This window comes from Macrobrachium nipponense, chromosome 43 (genome assembly GCF_015104395.2).
Source record: "Macrobrachium nipponense isolate FS-2020 chromosome 43, ASM1510439v2, whole genome shotgun sequence".
Taxonomy (NCBI): Eukaryota; Metazoa; Arthropoda; class Malacostraca; order Decapoda; family Palaemonidae; genus Macrobrachium; species Macrobrachium nipponense.
Genome location: NC_061104.1, coordinates 39859982 through 39884636, shown reverse-complemented (window position 1 = coordinate 39884636; position 24655 = coordinate 39859982). Strand labels below are relative to the sequence as shown.

At 46.1% G+C, this 24655-nt stretch overlaps 1 protein-coding gene across 1 annotated transcript in view; it reads right to left on the bottom strand.

Moving 5' to 3' along the window:
* The window catches only part of LOC135213896 (uncharacterized), a 141453-nt gene that overhangs the window by 104385 nt on the left and 12413 nt on the right, over positions 1-24655 (bottom strand). Inside the window, exon 2 of the mRNA XM_064247992.1 lies at positions 19750-19813. The gene's annotated coding sequence lies outside the window, so the exon portion shown is untranslated. The remainder of the gene's footprint in view (positions 1-19749; positions 19814-24655) is intronic.

Genomic DNA, 24655 nt, shown 5'->3' with positions numbered 1-24655 from the left:
AAAAGTTTTCAATGCCTTTTTCATACAAAGAGCGGGGCGCATCTTAACGAAGGAAGACGATTTGAGAGCTTTAGTGCTGGACATCAACGATCCTGGTGAAGGAGGGTCCGCAGGATGAAGGGAGTCTCCAAACTCCTTTAGCAGCAAAAGAGAAAGTCTCTTGTAGTCCGAAACTGCTACATCTACAGGCTCTTCGTCTTCCGATACCTGGTCCAACTGATCTACAGAAGGAGATCGTTTTGGAGTGATCTGGCTCTTCCCGGGAGAAGAACTCCTTTCCCGAGAAGGGGAGCGCGGAACATTAGCACTCCTATACGAAGAGTGAGGCTCCTGTCTGTCGGAAACACTCTTGTGCCTACTAGACTCTTGTTGTCTAGGTTCGCCGGGTTCGTGGCGCTTGCTAGGCTCCTGGCGTCCTGATTCAGGGTGCTTGAAAAGATCCCCGCGTCCTGATTCCTGACGCTTAACAGGCTCTTGGCGCCCTAACACTTGACGCCTAACGTACTCCTGGCGTCCTGTTTTCTGGCGTCCTAACTCCTGGCGCCCTGACTCCTGACGCCCTGACTCCTGGCGCCCTGACTCCTGGCGCCCTGACTCCTGGAGCCCTGACTCCTGGCGCCCTGACTCATGGCGTCCTGGCTCATAGCGTCCTGATTCCTGCCTTCTAGCAGAATCCTGACGTCCTGAATCCAGCGTTCTAAGAGGCTCTTGACGTCCTTTCTTGCGTCTTGCTGCCTCTTTGCGCCTGTCTGGCTCCTGGTCCTGAAGACCCAAGGGATCCTGATACCTAAATCGGTTTTCCGGTTCCTTGTAGCTAAACCGATCGAGACTTCTGCTCGATGCGCTGTGTCTAAGAGGACGCTTCGGGGAAGCCAGCCTATAGGGCGAAAGGGCTCTTCTCTCAGGAGAACAACTCCTATCCGACGAGTCCCTTGACGAAGGCGATAAACGCCCTGGAGATCGTGAGAGTTCTCTCCTATACGAAGAAGGACGCTTAGAGGAACTCTTAACAGGGAGCGAGACATCCTTCCTCCTTGTAGAGTCCTTAGCAAAAGAGCCTACGAGCGACGCTAACTGCTCTTGCAGATTAACCAAAAACTTCTTGGTCGGATCCTGAAGAGCAGGCTCCTCTTGCCTAGTCCTCTTAGGTCCCGAAGGCCAATCCTCGGGAAAACGCTCTGGGCTGGAGTCAGCAGCGTCTCCTTTAGGCGCCTTCCAGCCTCTCTTCAAAGGGCGCGAACGGGAGGCCGAACTCCATCCTCGTTTAGGAGAGGAAGAGTCTGAGGCCGAAAAACACTCCTTTAGGACGCCTTTCTGGCGGCAATCCGAGGCAGCCTGGGACTTAACAACAGGATCTGCCGAAGGGACGCCTGACCGTTGGGGATGTTCTGCATCCTCCCTGCGGCTTTCGACATTCCTCCTCCCCTGGTCCTGGGAGTTTGGAAGAGGTCTAGGCCTAGGAGCAATGAGGAACCGGTCAGACGCCCCCTCCACTGCACTGGGGACACTGCACAAGTCACTATCACCACTCTTACCTTGGTTTAGAGCTCGTAGTTGAGCTTGAAGTTTCTTAATTGAAGCTTTTACATTTTCCCTCTCTGATGAAGAATCTTTGGATTCAGAACAGGGAGAAGCAGCTGAGGCTAAGGGAAAATTGTTAGATGGAGAGTTAATTTCTTGTTCTAAGGAGCAAGATCTACTAGATGACCTAGCTGAAGCCTTCCTCACTCTATCTCTCTCAAGCTTCCTAACATATGAAGATAATTCCTTCCATTCAAGCTCCGTAAGGTTCTCGCATTCCACACAGGTGTTAATAAAAGAACATTCATTCTCCCTGCATTTAGCGCAAATACTATGCGGATCTAATGCCGATTTAGGCAGCCTAACCTTACAGTCTTCCCTACTGCAAACTCTAAACATAGGTGAAGCTTAGCGTCAGACATCGTGAAAGAGTAAGTCAAAACCAAAGTCGAAAAACAGTCCACAATAAGCGTATGCCAAGCCAGAGAAAAAACAGAATACGTCCACAAAAAACCAATCCAAATTCTCGGCAAACGAGTTGAAATCCAAGATGGAGGAACGAACATAGGTGGTTTGTCCGTTCAACCGACAGAGAAATTATGGCTTAGAAAACGGGAATAGTTCCAGACCCCGCCACCCAGCGGCGGGAATGGTGGATCACCTGACCTACCCCTGTCGCGTGTGCCGCGAGTTTTGAAATTCTGTCGGGACGACCGAGTCTATAGCTAAGTATATATCTGCTGGGTAAGTTACTTGTACAAAAACATTCCTACATAGCCTGATGTTATTGGTTTTGCTTCTTTTGGAAGATATCCTAAGAAAATAAAATTACAATACCGTAAACAGGTGTAAAACAGTCAAACTTCATGGAATACCAACAATCGCCTAGCCGCAATGGCGGCAAGGAGAATTCTGACAAGAGCTAAAACAATTCGAAAAACACCTGGTGGACAACAAGTAAACTAGACAGTCATCCGGGCAGCCATTCGATTTTTTTTCTTTTTTGAATACTGACTTGCCTAATCGGCGGGGAGATACGTATAGCTAAATTTAACAGTAGGTAAGATTCATCTCATATTTCTTTATGAAAAATTCCGCGAACAGGCAAATTTTCTGCAAACAATGTGGACATACATCCCACAGAAAACTGTGAATAGGTGACGCCATAAATCTGGAACATAAAGCTAATCCTAGACGATAATTTCCCTATGTGCCATACACTGTACATAAACGGATATAAATTTAGCATTAGACCTAATAAAAACAAAACAAGAACTCAAGGCAAGCTACAAAATCTTTAATAAAATGATATTGTCATGTTACAATAAAGTTTTTATACATACTTACCTGACAGATATATACTTAGCTATAGACTCCGTCGTCTCCGACAGAATTTCAAATTTCGCGGCACACGCTATCGGTAGGTCAGGTGATCTACCGGCCCTGCCCTGGGTGGCAGGACTAGAACCATTCCTGTTTTCTAATCAGAATTCTTCTCTTCCACCTGTCTCCTGCGGGGAGGCTGGGTGGGCCATTAATCGTATATATCTGTCAGGTAAGTATGTATAAAACTTTATTGTAACATGACATATCATTTTTATACATTCAACTTCCCTGCCAGATATATACTTAGCTGATTAGCACCCATTGGTGGTGGGTAAGAGACAGCTAACTACTGAATAGACAGGTAAACAACATATGTTGTAGGTATTAATAAACCTTGGTTCCTACCTTATTAGGCTGAAGACTTCGCGGCTACTGCCTTGGAGTCTGTTTAGCCTCAAGAGCCTCAGCGAGATATTGATCTATGGCTAAGAGTTCTTGTGGGTCTGCCAATGGGGTCTTATCCACTTACTCGGCAGAGCCTAAAGGCCTTTGTCATTGGGTGCTATTCCACTAACATGACAATACACCTTGTTCAAGGAGCCAACAACACCGATCCCGATCACCTGATCCTAACATCCATATTAGTTCTAAGATTGCAAGGAGTTATCCCCCGAACTCCTTACAAACAACCAAAAACTCGAAACATAATTACACTTTCATTACAAAATATACAAAAAAAAAAATTTTTTGTACTCCCCTACTAGCCATACATACCCTTGATCCCCTACCAGCAATGACACTATTGCTCCCGTGGCGACATCAGTGAGCTTGCTAATAGAAAACCAAGCACATATCTGACAAGAGGGTTTATGTACGATAAAATGATATTGTTATTTTACAATAAAGTTTTGTACATACTTACCTGGCAGACATATACTTAGCTTACGTCTCTGACGTCACGACAGAATTCAAAACTCGCGGCTAACGCGACAGGTAGGTCAGGTGATCTACCTTACCCGCCGCTGGGAAGCGTGTAGAACCAACATACCTTTCTTGCCAGATTTTTTCTCTCTTATACCTGTCTCCTGAGGGGAGGCTGGGCGGGCCATCAATCGTATATGTCTGCCAGGTAAGTATGTACAAAACTTTATTGTAAAATAACAATATCATTTTTGTACATGAACTTTCCTGTCAGACATATACTTAGCTGATTGACACCCTTGGTGGAGGGTACAAGACAGAAAATACAAAGAAAGGTAAACACACTGTTGTAGGATAAAAATAACCTTGGTTCTTACCTGTTTAGGCTGAAGACTTCATAGATACTGTCTATTTAGTCTGCATAGCCATAAGAGCTACAGCGAGGGCGTGACCTACAAGCTGAAAAGACTCTTTTGGGTCTACTAACGGACTTGATATCCGCTTACTTAGTAGAATCCAAGTCGGATCATGTCAGGGGTGGGGGTTCGCCCTCTTCTATGACAGAACCTGTCCACTACCAACGCAGGGAGCTTCAAACCAAATCCGATCACCTAACCAAACTAAAGTTATTAGTATTACGAAACGAAAAAAGATGCCTACCTGCATCATTTTTTCATACAACCATATGAACTCAATTAACAAAAACAGGGAAAAAAACTACTAAGGATATGTTCCAGCTCCCTGCCCCAGCACCGAATCCGCCGATACGTACGGCCTAACGCGAAGCACTCGTCATACGTAATACTGACGTCTTTTAGGTAGTTGGTTGGCGAATACTGAATTACATCTCCAGAATGTAGTTTTCATCAGATTCTGAAGAGACATATTCTTCTTAAAGGCCAAGGAGTGGCAATTGCTCTCACTTCATGAGCCTTGACTTTTAGGAGCTTGAAATGTTTCTTCATTACAAGATCTATGTGCTTCTTTCACAACACTTCTAATGAAGAAAGACAGCGCATTTTTTCGACAATGGTCTGCTGGGGTCCTTTACAGAGCACCATAGTCTGTCCTCAATGGCCTAAAGGGTTTTCTTCTTCTGAAGGTAGTATTTTAAACTCCTAACAGGGCAAAGAGTTCTTTCAGGTTCTTCCCCTACTAGGCCGATAAACAACACGAACCTCAAAGTTCCTTGGCCAAGGATTTGAGGGTTCTCATTTTTTGCTAAAAACGAAGGAAGGAAGGAACAAACCACGGAATCTCCTTTGAAACCTACCCTTCCTTCTAGGGCGCATGAATCCTCACTAACCCTTTTTCGCGGATGCTAATGCCATGAGAAAGAGAGCTTTCCTCGTGAGATCTTTGAAGGAGGCTAAATGTGGTGGTTCAAACCTAGCGGACCTCAGGAACGAAGAACCACGTCCAGATTCCAACTTGGAACTTCGTTCGAAGTTTTCTTGGAAGATTCAAAGATCTTAATAGATCATGAAGATCTTTGTTATTCGAAAGATCTAAATTCCTATGTCTGAACACCGCAGCCAGCATGCTTCGGTATCCTTTGATAGTAGATACTGCCAAACCGCATTTTTCTCTGAGGAAAACTATGGAAATCTGCTATCTGAGTCACGAGGTACTGGAAGAGGAAAACTTCTGGTTCCTGCACACCGGCGAAAGACGTCCCACTTCGACTGGTAGACTTTAAGAGTCGAAGGTCTTCTAGCTGAGGCGATAGCCTTAGCAGCTTTTGTCGAAAACCCCTTCGCTCTGACAAGACTTTTGACAGTTGAAAGCCAGTCAGATTGAGAGCGGGGAGGTTTTCTTTCTGTGATACCTGTCGAAGTGGGGTTGTTTGAGCAAATCTTGTCTTTGTGGAAGTGCTCTTGGAAAGTCCACCAACCATTCCAGTACCTCTGTGAACCAATCCTTGGGGCGGGCCAGAACGGAGCTACTGGCGTCATTCTTGTCATCTCCGAGATAGCAAATTTCTTGAGGGTTTGTCCCAGTACTTTGAAGGGGGAAAGGCGTAGACGTCTAGACCTGTCCAATCTAGGAGAAACGCATCCACTGATACTGCTCCTGGGTCTTGATATCGGGGAGCAGTAAAGTTCGATTCTTGCGTTCTTTGCTGTTGCAAAGAGATCGATGTGAGGTCTGCCCCATCTTCTCCACAGGTCTTGGCATACCTCTGAGTGGAGGGTCCCACTCGGAAGGCAGGAGTTGATTCTTCCTGCTCAGGTAGATCGGCCCTGACGTTCCTTTCTCCCTATACGAATCTGGTGAGAAGACTGATCTTCCTTGTTTGAGACCACAGCAGAAGATCCCTTGCTGTTTCGTACAAGGAGAGTGCGTCCCCCCCTGTTTTTTGATGTACGCCAAGGCTGTTGGGTTGTCCGAATTGACCTGCACTACTGCATTTTCGGACGTGGGGCTCGAAGGCTTTCAATGCCATCCAGACTGCCATCAACTCTTTCTTGTTGATGTGCCAGGACACCTGATCCCCCTTCCAGGTGCCTGACACTTCTCTTGTCCCGAGCGTCGCTCCCCAACCTGCTTCCGATGCGCCGGAAAACAACACATGGCTGGGGTTCGCATGTAAAGAGACATTCCTTCCACAAAACGAAGTGGGTTGTCCCACCACCGAAGGTCTCTCTTGATTCCCCTTGAGATCTTGAAGGAGAACTCCAGATCTAGGGTAGAGAGCCTCCAGTTCTGGTATAGGAAGAACTGTAGAGGCCTGAGATGCAACCTTCCTAGAGAACGAATTGCTCCAACGAGAGAGTGTCCCCAGCAGACTCATCCACTCCCTCGCTGTGCATGCATCTTTCTCTAGGAAGGTCGTTATTTTCTCGTAGCAACGAGCTATCCTCTCTGGCGACGGAAAAGCCCGAAAAGCCAGAGAAGCTATCCGAATCCCCAGATAGATCCGCTCTTGACTGGGGATTAATTGAGACTTCTGGAAGTTCACCAGAAGTCCCAGAGAACTTGCCAATATAAGGGTCTTTTGAAGGTCCTCCAGACATCTTTCTTGAGACTCTGCTCTGATTAGCCAGTCGTCGAGATAAAGCGACACCCTCACTCCCTCCAAATGTAGCCACTGCGCCACGTTTTTCATTAACCCCGTGAAAACTTGGGGTGCAGTCGATAGCTGAAGCACAAGGCCTTGAATTGGAAGATGTTTCCTCCCATCATGAATCGTAGATACTTCCGTGAAGAAGGATGGATCGGCACATGAAAGTAAGCGTCCTGAAGGTCTAGAGACACCATCCAGTCCCCTGGACGAAGAGCCGCTAACACTGAGGAAGTTGTCTCCATGGCGAACTTCCTCTTTTCCACAAAGACGTTCAGGGCGCTTACATCCAACACCGGTCTCCATCCTCCTGAGTTCTTCGGAACTAGGAATAGTCTGTTGTAAAAGCCCGCCGAGCGGGGATCTTTCACTAGTTCTATAGCCTCCTTCTCTAGCATGAGATCTACTGCTAGAGAAAGGGCTTGATTCATGATGGGGTCCTTGTACTTGGCTACCAACTCCCTCGGAGTTGTCGTCAATGGTGGTCTTGACGAGAAGGGAATGAGGTATCCTTTGCTGACAATCGATAGGGACCAATTGTCTGCCCCTTTGTGGGCCCAGACGTCGGCAAATTTCAGTAGACTGGCACCCACTGATGTCTGGAGTCCTTGATCGCTATTTCTTCCCTCTGACTGACCTAGAGAAGGTTTTACCTCTCTTAAAAGGTCTAGTCCCTCTGGTTGCAGAACCTCTGACAGCGGGTCCCTCCTCGAAAGGGCTCCTGTCTCAGAGGAGTCTCTTTCTTGGCCTTGGTTGGAAGACAGAGCGAGGTTTCCTGGCCGCCTGGGCTAACATGTCCTGAGTAGCCTTAGCTGAAGGGCACTCGAGACATCTTGAACTAATCTTCTTGGGGAACAGAAGAGGAGAGAGTTGAGCATACATAAGCGAGGCCCTTTGCGCATGTGAAACTGCCCTCGTGAGAAACGAACAGTAGACAGACCGTTTCTTAATAACTCCCAGCTCCAAACAGTGAGGTAGACTTCACTCGATCGTCTCTCACTGCTTTATCCATGCAAGTGAGGACGCAGTTAAGATCTTCAGGAGACAGAGAATCTGGGGTCTGGGTCTTATTAGCCAGAACACCTAAGACCAATCAAGGAAGTTTGAAAACTCCAGGACTCGGAACATTCCCTTCAGTAGGTGGTCAAGTTCGTTCATTCCCCACGTAGTCTTGGCGGACAGAGGGCGGAACGACGAGCAGAATCCACCAATGAAGAGAAGTCCGAGTCCGCAGACGAAGGAGAGCGAGGCCTAAAGGTTCTCCCACCGATTCGTACCAGAATCCCAATCTGCCAGTCAGTTTAGACGGAGGGAAAGAAAAACCGTCTTCCCTTTCTCTTCCTTAGAAAGGAGCCATTCCCCAAAACCTCTAAGCGCCTTCTTCATGGAAACAAAAGTAGGTTTCATCCTTACACAAGACGAAACCTTCGACGTCTTCGAAGTGGAGAATAACGAAAGAGGAGAAGGAGCCACAGGAGAAAGGATATCTCCAACTCTTGCAGGAGTAACTCTGTCAGCCTCTTATAGGAGGAAACAGAGGAGTCTTTTGGTCCTTCTTCTTCTGAGGGGTCCTGTTCTTCCTGAGCTGAAGAGCCCTCATGATCCTTAGAGGCGCGACTATTCTTAAAAGAGTCTCTAGAGGAAGTAAGACGTATACGTCTTGGAGACAATGCTTCAGAAATGTGTCTACTTGCAACATCCTTCTTGTCTGGAGGAGTGCGTTTCCAGATTCTTGGAGCCTAACAGAGTAAGTCGGCTGTCAGCGCAAGAGCGCCTGTTTGAAGAACTTCTATCAGGCTCGTTGGCGGCCTATCCAAAGGAGAGCGGCTACCAGGCGAACAGCGCCTGTCATACAAGAAGCGCCTACCAGGCTCTTGGCGCCTGAACCGAGGCGAGAGGATCTCTGGCGACGAGCGCATACTAGGTGAGCGCCTACAAGGGGAGAAGCGCCTGCTAGGCTCTCGGCGCCTGACTCGAGGAGAGTGAAAGTCAGGAGAAGAGCGCCTGCCAGGGAGAAAACGCGCCTAACAAGCTCTTGACGCCTGTCCAGCGAAGGGCGCCTGTCCGATTTAGGGAGCTTGTCAACCGGAGAGTGGAGGCGAGACGAGGAGCGGCTACGAGGCGAGTAGCGCCTACTAGGCTCTTGGCGCCTGTCAAGGGGAGCGATCCTGTCTCGAGAAGAGCGTCTGTAGGGTGAAGATCTCCTACGCGCAGTTTGCTCCTTGTCCGAGGAGAAACCTGTCTGTCACGGCTAAAATGGCGCTTGGACGCAGATGTGATCTTGTCCGAAGCAGAAAGTCTCCTGCGAGAATCCGAACGCACAGGTGAGCGCGCCGCTTCCGTCGAATAGCGAGAGTCAGGAGAGGGGAGCCTCGGACTTCTTTACAGGAAGCGAGACGTCCTTCCTACGACGAGAAGACACGCAGAGAGAGCCAGCCAGAGCTGAAATCTGCGCCTGAAGGTTAGCCAACACCCTTGCAGGAGAATTCACAAACTCGTGAACAGGTGCGAGGCTCGATCTCCGCTCGGGGAACGATACTCCTGAGATCTCTTACGCTTCTTCGCTTCCACCTCAGGCTCTTCCGAAAAAACTTCAGGGCTGGAAGGGCGGGCGCAGGGAGCGTTCCAGGCTCTCTTCGAAGGGCGCGAGGCTTCCGAAGAGCTCCATCCTCGTTTAGGAGAAGGCGAAGACGAGAAGCATTGGCGCAATATTTCTCTCTTGGAGCGATCCAAGGTAACCTGGGAACGATCAACAGGAGCTACCGAGGGGACGCCTGACCGTTGGGGATGCTCCCTAACCTTCCTGCGGCTTTCGACTTTCCTCTCCTACTGGGACTGGGAGTCTGGAAGAGGTCTAGGCCTGGAAGCATTAGGGAGCCGATCAGACGCACCCTCCACTGCACTGGGTTCACTGCACAAATCACTATTGAATCACTCTTACTCTAATTGTTTGATTTTCCTCTCCATACTGCGAATGGTGGCTTTCATGGAGGCCACTTCCGAAGGCGCATCTTCGGCTTCGGTGCAGGGAGCAGGACTGAAACTGACACAGGAGCTAACTTCTAAAATAGGATTATCTATATCCAACTCGCTAATACGAGATCTACTACTGCTCCTAGAAGAAGCTTTCCTAACTTTTATACCTTTTCAAGCTTCCTCAAGTAGGAAGACAAAGACTTCCATTCATCCTCATTCAGCTTTTCACATTCATTACAAGGATTATTAAAGGTGCATTCATTCCCTCTACACTTAAACATACCGTGTGAGGGTCTACCGCAGCTTTCGGTAGCCTCACCTTACACTCAGTCATACAACAAACTCTAAACATAGCAGTTTTCTTAGTATCAACATCAGACATCATGAATCCAAGAAAAATCCAAAGAAAAGTCCAATAACTGTCCACAAATCGCGAATGCCAGGCCAAAAGATCGGGTACTTCACCAAAAGTCCTAGAAACAATCCAGGGCGAAAACGAGAAAAAGAATCCAAACGTCAAGAGGTACCGACAACAGGTGTGGTCGACACCGACGACAGAAAAAATCTGCCAAGAAAGGTATGTTGGTTCTTACACCCGCTTCCCAGCGGCGGGTAAGGTAGATCACCTGACCTACCTGTCGCGTTAGCCGCGAGTTTTGAATTCTGTCGTGACGTCAGAGACGTAAGCTAAGTATATGTCTGACAGGAAAGTTCACGTACAAAAACACAATATTTAAGGATCAGTCTTTGCTCCAAGACCCAGCACTGTATCTGCTGATACAAATGGACCTAGAGAGAAGCACTTCTCATAGGTCACTCTCACATCCTTCAGATAATGAGATGCAAACACTGAATTGCACCTCCAATATGTAGTCTCAATGATATTTTTTTAGAGACATATTCTTTTGGAACGCCAAGGACGTTGCTACTGCTCTCACCTCATGGGTCTTGACCTTTAGAGACCGAAGGATTCCTCTGAGCAGTTCTTGTGAGCGTCCGTAATTACGCTCCTCACAAAGAAAGCCAAGGCGTTCTTGGACATGAGTCTTTTGGGGTTCTTCACCGCACACCAAAGACCTTGTTGACAAGCTCCCATCTGTCTCTTCCTCTCTAAATAATATTTAAGAGCTCTCACTGGACAGAGAGACCTCTCTATCTCTCTGCCTACGAGGTTAGATAGGCCTTTTACCTCAAAACTTCTGGGCCACGGTTTTGACGGGTTTTCGTTCTTTGCCAGAAACATTGTCTGGAAAGAACAGATGGCAGCATCCTCCTTTTGAACCCACTGTGGAATCTAGAGCGTGCAATTCGCTCGTCCTCTTGGCTGTAGCGAGAGACACCAGGAATAAGCATTTCCTAGTGACGTCGCGGAAGGAAGCCAGATGTAAAGGCTCGAATTTATCCGATGAAAGGAATTTCAGTACCACGTCTAGATTCCAACTAGGTGTTCTAGGAGTAGCTGCCTTTGAAGTTTCAAAGGATCTAATTAGATCGTGTAGATCTTTGTTGCTTGCAATATCTAACCCTCGATTCCTAAATACTGAAGACAGCATGCTTCTGTATCCTTTTATTGTTGAGACAGAAAGGTGTGATTCCTCTCTCAGAAAGAGGAGGAAATCGGCAATATTCACTATAGAGGTACTGGAGGAGGACAGCTTCTGACTCTTACACCACCTCCTAAGACTTCCCACTTTTTGATTGGGTATACTCTTCTCGTCGAAGCTCTGCGGGCTCTAGCGATAGAGCCCGCAGCCTTGCGAGAAAAAGCCCCTCGCTCTGACAAGTCTTTCGATAGTCGAAAGGCAGTCAGAGCGAGACCTGGGAGGTTGTGATGAAACCTCTCGAAGTGGGGTTGTCTGAGTAGATCTGGTCTGTTTGGAAGAGATCTGGGGAAGTCCACTATCCACTCCAGTACCTCTGTGAACCATTCCTGTGCTGGCCAAAATGGGGGCTATTAGCGTCAACTTCGTGTTCTTCGAAGCTACGACTTCCTGAGCACTTCCCCCAGGATCTTGAACGGGGGAAAGGTCGTATGCGTCCACCCACCCGACCAATCCAGGAGAAACGCGTCTATTGCGAAGGCTCTCGGATCTTCCACTAGAGAGCAAAAGATCTCTATTCTTTTGGAGAGGAACGTCGCAAACAGGTCTATGTGAGGTCTCCCCCACAGGGACCAAAGACTTCGACACACTTCTTCGTGTAGAGTCCATTCTGTGGGAAGGACCTGATTCCTCCTGCTCAGTCTGTCCGCTCTCACATTCTTGATGCCTTGAACAATCTTGTGAGGAGAGTTATGCCTCTTTCTTCTGTCCAGGTTAACAGGTGTCTTGTTAACTGAAAGAGGGAGAAAGAGTGCGTGCCTCCTTGCTTGCGTATGTAAGCCAGAGCCGTGGTGTTGTCCGAGTTTATCTGTATCACCTCGCCTCTGACTATCTCTTCGAAGAACTTTAAGGCTAGGTGTATGGCCACTAGTTCCTTGCAATTGATGTGCCAGGACACCTGTTCCTTTGTCCAGGTGCCTGACACCTCCCTTGCTCCTAACGTCGCTCCCCATCCGACTCCGAAGCGTCGGCATATAACACTTGGTCTGGGTTCTGCAGGGCAAGCGATACGCCTCGTTCGTTTTTTTAAGAGGAAGGATCCACCACTTCAAATGATCCTTTACCTCTTGTGGAAGCGGGAAGATGTCCGAGAGTTGTCCCGTCTTCCAACTCCACACCCCTTTCAGGAAAAACTGAAGAGGGCGGAGGTGAAGCCTCCCCAGAGAGAAGAACTTTTCTAGTGAGGACAGAGTCCCTAAGAGGCTCAGATAATCCCTCGCTGAACTGTTCTTTTTCTCTAAGAAGCTCGAGATTTTCGACAAACCTCGAGTGATTCTTTCTCGCGAAGGAAATACTCGAAAACCCCGAGAATCCATCTGAATCCCCAGATAGACCAAGCTCTGGCTGGGGATCAGCTGCGACTTCTCGAGGTTCACGAGTAATCCCAGCAATTCTATCATGTTCCTTGTTACTGATAAGTCCTCCAAGCACTGAATCTCCGACTTGGCCCTGATCAGCCAGTCGTCCTAAGTAGAGGGAGATGTTTATTCCCTCTAGGTGAAGCCATCTTGCCACATTCGCCATCAGGTTGGTGAATACTTGCGGAGCTGTAGACAGACCGAAGCACAGAGCCCTGAATTGAAAGATCTTGTCTCCTATTACAAAACGAAGATATTTCTTTGACAAATGGTGAATGGGAACGTGGAAATATGCGTCTTGCAAAGTCCAGAGAGACCATCCAATCTCCTGGACGAAGAGCCGACATTACTGGAGGCGGACGTTTTCCATGCGAAACTTCTTTTTCTGAACAAAGCGATTCAGAGCGCTTACGTCCAGAACTGGCCTCCACCCCCCCAATGCCTTTGGTACTAGAAAAAGGCGATTGTAAAATCCCGGGAGTGTGGATCCTGCACAAGTTCGATGGCCTCTTTTTCCCACATTTGTTCCACCATTTGAAGGAGAGTCTTTCTCATTTCCGGGTCTCTGTACCTCGCTGACAGTTCCCGAGGCGTAGATGTTAGGGGAGGGCTGTTCTCGAAGGGGATTACATATCCCTTCTTTAGGACCGACACTGACCGAGGGTTGGCTCCCCTTTTTGCCCATACTCCTGCAAAGTTCAGGAGTCTGGCGCCCACTGGTGCTTGAAGGAGCAACAAGTCATTTGGATCTCTTGAAGGGCCTAAAGGAAGACCTCCCTCTCTTATCAGAGCTCTTCTTTCTGGCAGGGGGACGAGCCGCTGTACCTCCACGAAAGGGCTGCTGAGGACGAGGAGTCCTTCTTAATCGCCGACACTACAAGGGCGCCTTTCTTGGACGTTTGTGTTAGTAGGTCTTGTGTCGCCATTCGGATCAGTTAGCGAGCGAGATATATCCTTCACTAACTGAGAAGGAAACAGATGATCCGATAGAGGGGTGGCGAACAATAAAGCAGTCCTCTGGCTCGGAGAAACCCCTTTCGATAATAGGGATCCATATACTGATCTCTTTTTCAGGAGACCAGCACCAAAAAGGAAGCCACTTCACCCGAAACCGTCTTGTACTGCCTTGTCCATGCAAGACAGGACGCTATGGAGAATCTCTGGGTTTTTAAGAAACTCCGGATCTTTAGATTTGTTGGCCAGAACTCCGAGTGACCAATCCAGAAAGTTGAACACCTCTAAAGTGACAAAAAGTCCCTTTAGAAAGTGGTTCAACTCTGAAGTGCTCCACGTCGCTCTGACCGATCCTAAGGAGTAACATCTAGAGGCCTCACTAAATGGAAAAGTCCGCCATCTGCAGTGGCAGGTAGAGAAAGACCCATAGTCTCTCCTGTCCCATACCAAATACCTCTCTTTCCATGTAGTTTGGAAGGAGGCATGCAGAATACCGTCTTTCCTAACTCCTTCTTCTTGTCCACCATCCAAGAATCTAAAGAATGGAGTGCCTTCTTCATCAATATAGCAGGCTTCATTTTCAAAAAGGCCGAAGATTTTGCCGTAGCCGAGCTCGAAAAGAGAGAACGAGGAGAAGGAGGAGCCGCCGGACTAAGAGAATCTCCAAATTCTTGAAGCAATAATGAGGCTAAGACTTTATAACTCGATAGTCCCTCATTAGCAGGAGGTTCGTCATCAGACAACTCGTCTAACCCTCGATCAGACGAAGGAGAAAGTTCACGTTTGGAGGGAGAGTCCTTCCAAGACCTCCTATGCTCTGAAGGAGAGGAGCTCCTATTTGGAGAAGAGTCATAAACTCCAGGACGAGTCTCCGACTCCTGCCTCTGGCTCTTGACTCTTGCCTCCTGACTCCTGACTCCTGGCTCCTGACTCCTGCCTCCTGACTCCGGACTCCGGACTCCCTGCCTCCTGACTCCGACTCCTGGCTCCTGCCTCCTGCCTCTTGGCTCCTGGCTCCTGCCTCTTGGCTCCTGACTCCTGCCTCTTGCCTCCTGGCTCTTGCCTCCTGGCTCCTGCCTCCTGCCTGGATGCCTCCACACTCCTGGCTCTGGGCTCCTGCCTCCTGGTTGACTCCTCACTCCTGGCTCTTGGCTCCTGCCTCCTGGGTGACTCCTCACTCCTGGCCGGTGCCAGACGTCTGATTGGTTCATCCAGGTTCGTACAGGAAACCTCACCTCGAGTAGGAGTATCGATCCTGGCGGCAGATACCTCCATACGTCTGGAGGATCTTTTGATCGGAAGGGAAGAGTCTTTCCTTCTAGGAGGCTCCTCCTTTGACAGAACTTCCTACAAAAGACGAAATCTGCTCTTGCATCGCCATCATGAATCTCTTCGTAGCCTCCTCTTTATCCTCTTCGGGAGGAGGGGAAGGAGGAGGGGAGGAGTCCATAGCCTCCACCTCCTGCCTCCTTCTCACTCTGGTTGAAAGAATGGCTCTTCTTGCCTTCTTCACTCCCGAGGGAGACTCCTCAGGGAAGTTTTCTGGGCTCGAATCAATAGTCGGGGAGCCTTCCAACTCCTCTTGAGTGGCCGAGATCGATCTGAATCTCTCCAATCACGTCTCGGAGATGAAGATCCCGACGACGAAAAACACTCACGCAGGACGCTTTTACAATAGCGATCCTTGGCAGTCTGGGGTGTCACAGAAACCGCCGAAGGGACACCTGATCGGTGGGGATTCTCCACAACCTCCTTTCGGTTTTCGACATTCCTTCTCCTCTGGGCATGTGAGCTTGGAAGAGGTCTAGACCTAGGAGCGTTGCTGAGCCGACCAGATGCCCCTCCACTACACTGGGGACACTCATATCACTGTCCACTGAATAATCACTAGCCTTACCTTGTATGGCAGCCATTTTGTTTTTTTTCCATCAACTTGAAGGCTGCTTTTAGATCCGCAAGTTCTTTTGCTGGATCTACAGGTTCTGCAATAGGAGAAGGGGCTGCAATGGAAGGAGAAGTAGCAATACTTACCCTTGGGGAAGATCCCAAGCTAGGAATTAGTTCAGATCTAGAACTACTTAAACTTCTATAAGAAGCCTTCCTCACTCTTTCTCTCTCTAACTTTTTTAAATAATTAGTTCCATTCGTTCTCACTCAAGTTCTCACATTCCTTACAAGTATTAGTAAAAGAACATTCATACTCCCTGCAACCCCTTGCATACCGTGTGAGGGTCTACCGAAGCTTTCGGCAACCTCACCTTACAGCCTACATTCACACAACGTCTCACAACCATTCCAGAGTCAGACATTATTAAAGAAAAATTCCAAAATCAAGTCCACAAAACAGTCCACAAAAGCGTATTGCCAATCCAACAATCCAGATACGTCACCAAAGTCGGTCAAGAAGATCAATTGCCGGTGAAAAAAGAAAAACCAATCGAGAGGAACCAACAACAATGTTGATGGCCCGGGCGACAGAAGAATTCTGATTAGAAAACGGGAATGGTTCCTAGTCCTGCCACCCAGGGCAGGGCGGTAGATCACCTGACCTACCGGTAGCGTGTGCCGCGAAATTTGAAATTCTGTCGGAGACGACGGAGTCTATAGCTAAGTATATATCTGGCAGGGAAGTTGAATGTATAAAAATTACCAGTTCCAATCACAAACTAAAAATCTGTCCAAAAGTTTTAAGAACAAAAATGTAAATAGTAGATGAATTTCTGGAGGTTTTACTTTAAATGTCTTTTTGTCTTGGGTATTACTCCTTTGGGTACACATAAATAATGAGGTAGTATTTGATTCTTGTGAGGCTTGTTACAGGCAGTCCCTGGCTTACGATGGGTTCGGCTTACAACATTCCAAGGTTACAACACTTTTCAATTATATTTATAAGAAATTATCTCCAGATTTACGACGCATGTTCCAGGGCAGAAGAAATACGACTTCAAAAATGCAAAATAATCAATATTTGAAGTTTTTTTTATGAAAAATGCAATAAAAATGCAGTTTACATAACATTTAATGTACCCAAAGCATTAAAAGTAAGGTTTTCTTAGGATTTTTTACGATGTTCTGGCTTACAACAATTTTCAGCTTACAACGCACCTCAAGAACAGAACCCCCGTTGTAACCCGGGGACTGCCTGTACTATGAAATAAAAATACAGGAGACATTTGAAGTTTTGTAAAATTCATAGCACTAACTTTTGTAGTACTAATGATACCCAGATGATACCAGTACAAATTACAAAGACCGACCATTCACAACATACGGTAATGAATAATGCCACATGTGAATTAGAAATGAATTTTGATCTTCACAATTTGATAATTACAGGGAAAGTAGATTTTAATAGTGAACAGTATTCGCCTATATTCTCCAAAAGTTTAAGGCACTTCTTGGACAGATACTCACATAAGGATATGTGCCCTTAACATAACCATTTTGAAATATGAGATTGAATGAACAATAGTAATAAATTCCACAATCTGCAGAGAGAGAGAGAGAAGAGAGAGAGAGAGAGAGAGAGAGAGAGAGAGAGAGAGAGAGAGATCACCATCTTTGGCAAAGGATATTGTACATAGCAGTCATCATTTCTCAAACCTGTTGTAGATCTCAAGTTTAGTCCGGAGGCTAAAACATTTCTCACCTTGGCATGCAAAGGGGTTATCAGAAAACAAGAAATTACCAAACATAAGCTCTAACAATGCATCAGGCACGACCAAAAAAGCAACAGCCTCCATTGAGCAACATGCAGGTTATCACAGTCACATAAAAGTTACACGATCATGGTCACACCACAACCATCTAGAGGAGGAGTAAGAATCAGCATAACTATTTCACAACAAGGGAATCACTCAGCTTACAAACCATATAGTATACAGTAAAGTCAATTCTTCACATAAAGACCTTACTATTTTATTTGTCTCTGCCCCCAGATACATTGGAATGGGGAAATTCTAAATTTCAGTTTCTGCCTTACCTCTACGCACTCTGACTGCCAAGGGGTTAATGTACAACATAACTTCTAGCCTGAGGCACAAGGAATACATTTTGCATATTATGTACTGTTCATCTTATGATGTGTTTTTGAAAATCATTGTTGTGGGAACTACCATATAATTTTTGTTAATCCTTCTGATACCTTCTCCATATTTTTGTGACAGCTTTGTATTTGAGGAACAAGATTCATTTAGGGGCAAGCCAAGAACCTTACTAATACTAATATACAGCTTCAGAATCTATGGGGACCTCTTTTGAAGGGTGAAGTTTTCAAAGGGGCTGCAGATTCCTTCCGGTGATTTTGAGAAAGTTCTGTGAAGCCTCGTGGCATTGAATTTCTTAAGTTGGTGCAAATGTGTCAATGAGAGGTATTCCTTGGGAAATGGACTTGACCCAAAGTTTGCGATTCGACACCGCTGCTTTAAGCAACAGTTTTCTTTCTATCTTTCCAAACCCCAGATAAATACAGGGTGGGAATCAGTCTATAAAATATATGGCAAAACAAAGTACGAAATGAGCCATTGGAAATGCAAATTAACAACAAACAAATCAAATACAGACAAAGCTGGATAGAAATCTAATGCTACCCCTTTCAATCATAGGGAACCAAAGTAAAAAATTATTTTTTCTTGGGGGGGAGGAAAAAAACAAGTCAGGAACATCAACAGCTGTGGTGGATAAAAATATGATTTACATATAAAATCACACATACACAACCATACCAAATAAAAGTGCCCTTTAAACTACCTTGAACTCACACGACCATTTTCTAAATGTATTTATCAAGACCCTCTATGAGTTATCCCCAAACTTTTATTCATTACTGTCACCAAAATTGGGCAGTCAATGGTGCTTCACTCTGAAGCTTTTCAGAGTTGCTTCAGGATTAAGATCTCTAAACCTCCAAGGGGTTTAGGGGTCTTGCCAGGAATATCATACATTTTAGACATAAAAGAAGCATCAGTGAAATTATGCAAAATTCTTAATCAGAACTAAAACAGCTTCAGGGTTGATATGTAACATTTCTTCCAGGAAAGCAAACTTCTACTGAAACTCTGCTTGTGAAAGGTGAGGGGTGTCTGGTTACATGATATAACTTCAACTTCTGATACATCAGTTTTCACTGGGGAAACATATTGTTCATGAGATTATAACAAGGATGAAGCAAAATTTTACAATACCCTGTGCTGCATAATATTCTTACAATATGCCATCACGGACATAAGGTAGGTGCCACACGACATACAACTGAAGAATCTATGCAGTTTGCACTGTACTGTATTCTGCCTTCCAAAAAATTGTCATACACTACTCAGATTGGGAATCTAACTTCAAACTTCTAGGAAGGGTTGGGTATTCGTACTACTGTGAGAAGCCAGTCGAAACTTTTCTTGGGGTTCTTTGTGACTTTTTCCTCAAGTGATGTCAGAATTATTTGTGCCATGAAGTACTTAAGTTAGAGTTGGGCCTTATTTTTCAAATATTTTCTAGTGCTTTGTACATTTTCCACCACGCTCTTATTATATGCAAATTAACCTGAACTGTACACTAACCTAAGTTACTTATTCCATCCTAGGATTTTGAGTCCTACCTACCTAACCTACTGGTTGGTACCCACCAAAACCCATTTAATCACTAGATTAGCTCAGGATGCACCCTGGCAGGTACCACTACCACACTGAAGGATACCGTTCAAAAGAAAGGCATTGGTTGTATCCCCATAGGAACAAATCTTCTTGAAACAATCTTGGGCCATATGTTTAAAATCTTATACTCAACACCTAAATAGTCCCATTGAAACTATGGCTCAAAGCTCAATTCTATCTTCATTTTACTTCTAACATTTCATTTTCATCCAATTAATATTCGCAAAATTACGTTTGCAACCACTAAGAATCCATGGTCAATTCTCATCCTCTCAATCAAAAATGATTTAGACCTACAACATTTCACATTCTCAAGCAATTTAGATCAAAGGTATGAAATCTCATGCAATTCATGCACTTTTTAATTGTAACGGAAATACCTTGGTCAATGATTCACTACACATTTGCTGCACCATGGATCACCCTCCCTCTGTGTGACTGTACCTTGACAAAAGAAACACATGGTAACATGATATTTGTCACAGCCAACATGGTATATAGGATCAATAAATCTTAGGAAGAGCTCCACAGAGAAACGGTTTATCAATGAAATATTTTTTACCGAACAATATCGAGAAAGGTGTCTGCACATACATATCTGATGCACTATAGGTGAGACAGGCTAACTCGAAAAATTTACCAAACCACATCATAAATTTACTGTCTTTTGTTTATGTAAAAATAAACAAAACACAGTAAATTTTTAACATTTCAGGAAATTTTTCAATTTATTTCACGTGCACTGCATTATACACACCCTTTTCTATAGTCCGTAGTAACAAATTTTATTTATGAACTATATCTCCTTGCAGAGATCTTCCTTAGAATTACTCATGATTCTTAAAAATTCAGTCTTTGAAGGGCCCCATAGATGTTACGATCACCAGATCAAGGTAAATCTCACTGTCTATGGGGTTCTCCTCCGGCCGAAAGTGGCCGGAGTCCATCAGCTTCTTCGACCAATTCGCAACCTGTCGTTGCCAGGTTCTTGGCATTCATTTTAGTTCAGGTGGCCCAAAGCCTCCCTGTCTATAGCATGATCTCAAGATTTACTTCAGTTTCAACGAGACGCTGTAGCGGAAACATGGTAGTTACGCCAGCAGATGAGTTCTGGGAGCAGTTTATTGAACGTTGTAGGAAAGCGAAATTAGGCATATGGTAAATAAGTTGGAAAATTACATAAGGATGTAAAATATATTTCATCTTGCATAGTCTAGTGCAGTGATACTTAAACTGGGGGCACATATACCCTAGGGGGCGCAAGCAGGTTGCCAGATGGTGCTTTTTATTTTTTCATTTGTGAAATGCTTTCTATGCAGTAATTATAGTATATGGAAGCGCCATATGAACTAAAATAAGCATGCGAGATCTTAGTAAAATATGTTTTCAAGGCAGGTTTCAAATCCAATATGACATCTCCTCGCATCCGGTCCCTTTCGTCTCCTAAATCGGGTCCACGTCCTTCCCAGCGCTCATTTGAACAATATTTGTATAAATATGATATTGTCATGTACAATAAAGTTTTATACATACTTACCTGACAGATATATACTTAGCTATAGGACTCCGTCGTCTCCGACAGAATTTCAAATTTCGCGGCACACGCTACAGGTAGGTCAGGTGATCTACCGCCCTGCCCTGGGTGGCAGGACTAGGAACCATCCCCGTTTTCTAATCAGAATTCTTCTCTTCCACCTGTCTCCTGCGGGGAGGCTGGGTGGGCTATTAATCGTATATATCTGTCAGGTAAGTATGTATAAAACTTTATTGTAACATGACAATATCATTTTTATACATTCAACTTCCCTGCCAGATATATACTTAGCTGATTAGCACCCATTGGTGGTGGGTAAGAGACAGCTAACTACTGAAATAGACAGGTAAACAACATATGTTGTAGGTATTTATAAACCTTGGTTCCTACCTTATTAGGCTGAAGACTTCGCGGCTACTGCCTTGGAGTCTGCTTAGCCTCAAGAGCCTCAGCGAGATAATGATCTATGGCTAAGAGTTCTTGTGGGTCTGCCAATGGGGTCTTATCCACTTACTCGGCAGAGCCTAAAGGCCTTGTCATTGGGTTGCTATTCCACTAACATGACAATACACCTTGTTCAAGGAGCACAAAACCGATCCGATCACCTGATCCTAACATCCATGTTAGTTCTAAGATTGTAAGAGTTATCCCCGAACCTCCTCACAAACAACCAAAAAAACTCGAAACATAATTACACTTTCATTACAAATATACAAAAAAAATTTTTGTACTCCCCTACTAGTCCATACATACCCTTGATCCCCTACCAGCAATGACACTCTGCTCCCGTGCGACAGTAGTGAGCTTGCTACTAGAAAACCAAGCACATATCTGACAAGAGGGTTTATGTACAATAAAAACACAAAATTAAGGATCAGTCTTTGCTCCAAGACCCAGTACTGTATCTGCTGATACAAAAGGACCTAGCGAGAAGCACTTCTCATAGGTCACTCTCACGTCCTTCAGATAATGAGATGCAAACACTGAATTGCACCTCCAATATGTAGTCTCAATGATATTCTTCAGAGACATATTTTTTTGGAACGCCAAAGACGTTGCTACTGCTCTTACTTCATGCGTCTTGACCTTTAGAAGACCGAAGGATTCCTCCGAGCAGTTCTTGTGAGCGTCCGTAATAACGCTTCTCACAAAGAAAGCCAAGGCGTTCTTGGACATGAGTCGTTTGGGGTTCTTCACTGCACACCAAAGACCTTGTTGACAAGCTCCCATCTGCCTCTTCCTCTCTAAATAGTATTTAAGAGCTCTCACTGGACAGAGAGATCTCTCTATCTCTCTGCCTACAGGTTAGATAGGCCTTTTACCTCAAAACTTCTGGGCCAAGGCTTTGATGGGTTTCGTTCTTTGCCAGAAACATTGTCTGGAAAGAACAGATGGCAGCATCTCCTTTGAAACCCCACCGTGGAATCCAGAGCGTGTAATTCACTCGTCCTCTTGGCTGTAGCGAGAGCCACCAGGAACAAGCATTTCCTAGTGACGTCGCGGAAGGACGCGAGATGTAAAGGTTCGAATTTATCCGATGAGAGGAATTTCAGGACCACGTCTAGATTCCAACTAGGTGTTCTAGGAGTAGCTGCTTTCGAAGTCTCAAAAGATCTAATTAGATCGTGTAGATCTTTGTCGTTAGCAATGTCCAGGCCTCGATTCCTGAATACTGAAGACAGCATGCTTCGGTATCCTTTTATTGTCGAGACAGATTAGGTGTGATTCCTCTCTCAGAAAGAGGAGGAAATCGGCAATATTCACTATAGAGGTACTGGAGGAGGACAGCTTCTGACCCTTACACCACCTCCTAAAGACTTCCCACTTCGACTGGTATACTCTTCTCGTCGAAGCTCTGCGGGCTCTAGCGATAGAGCCCGCAGCCTTGCGAGAAAAGCCCCTCGCTCTGACAAGTCTTTCGATAGTCGAAAGGCAGTCAGAGCGAGACCTGGGAGGTTGTGATGAAACCTCTCGAAGTGGGGTGTTGCTGAGTAGATCGTGTCTGTTTGGAAGCGATCTGGGGAAGTCCACTATCCACTCCAGTACCTCCGTGAACCATTCCTGGGCTGGCCAAAAACAAAATGGGGCTATGAGTATCAACTTCGTGCTCTTCGAAGCTACGAACTTCCTGAGCACTTCCCCCAGGATTTTTGAACGGGGGAAAGGCAAAGTAAGCGTCCACACCCGACCAATCCATGAGAAACGCGTCTATTGCGAAGGCTCTCGGATCTTCTACTAGAGAGCAAAAGGTCTCTATTCTTTTGGAGAGGAACGTCGCAAACAGGTCTATGTGAGGTCTCCCCCACAGGGACCAAAGACTTCGACACACTCCTTCGTGTAGAGTCCATTCTGTGGGAAGGACCTGGTTTCTCCTGCTCAGTCTGTCCGCTCTCACATTCTTGATCCCTTGAACAAACCTTGTGAGGAGAGTTATGCCTCTTTCTTCCGTCAGGTTAACAGGTGTCTTGTCAACTGATAGAGGGGAGAAAGAGTGCGTGCCTCCTTGCTTGCGTATGTAAGCCAGAGCCGTGGTGTTGTCTGAGTTTATCTGTATCACCCGTCTCTGACTATCTGTTCGAAGAACTTTAAGGCTAGGTGTATGGCCACAAGTTCCTTGCAATTGATGTGCCAGGACACTGTTCCTTTGTCCAGGTGCCTGACACCTCCTTGCTCCCAGCGTCGCTCCCATCCCGACTCCGAAGCGTCGGTAAACACACTTGGTCTGGGTTCTGCAGGGCAAGCGATACGCCTTCGTTCTTTTGAAGCTGAGGGATCCACCACTTCATATGATCTTTTACTTCTTGTGGAAGTTGGAAGACGTCCGAGAGTTGACCCGTCTTCCAACTCCACACCTCTTTGAGGAAAAACTGAAGAGGGCGGAGGTGAAGTCTCCCTAGCGAGAAGAACTTTTCCAATGAGGACAGGGTCCCTAGAAGGCTCAGGTAATCCCTCGCTGAGCTGTTTCTTTCTTTTCTAAGAAGCTCGAGATTCTCGACAAACCTCGAGCGATTCTTTCTCGCGAAGGATATACCCGAAAAACCCGAGAATCCATCTGAATCCCCAGATAGACCAAGTTCTGGCTGGGGATCAGTTGTGACTTCTCGAGGTGACGAGCAACCCTAGCGAATCTATCATGTTCCTTGTTACTTCTAAGTCCTCCAAGCACTGACTCTTCGACTTGGCCCTGATCAGCCAGTCGTCCAAGTAGAGGAGAGTTTATCCCCTCTAGGTGAAGCCATCTTGCTACATTTCACCATCAGGTTGGTGAATACTTGTGGGGCTGTAGACAGTCCGAAGCACAGAGCCCTGAACTGAAAGATCTTGTCTCCTATCACAAAGCGAAGATATTTTCTTTGACAAATGGTGAATGGGAACGTGGAAATAGGCGTCTTGCAGGTCCAGAGAGACCATCCAATCTCCTGGGCGAAGCGCCGACCATTAACAGAGGCGGACGTTTCCATACGAAACTTCTTTTTTCTGTACGAAGCGATTCAGAGCGCTTACGTCCAGAACTGGCCCGGTCCACCCCCCCGATGCCTTTGGTACTAGAAAAAGGCGATTGTAAAATCCCGGGGAGTGTGGATCCTGCACAAGTTCGATGGCCTCTTTTTCCCACATTTGCTCCACCATTTGAAGGAGAGTCTTTCGCATTAACGGGTCTCTGTACCTCGCTGACAGTTCCCGAGGCGTAGATGTTAGGGGCGGGCTGTCGTCGAAGAGGATTACATATCCCTTCTTCAGGACCGACACTG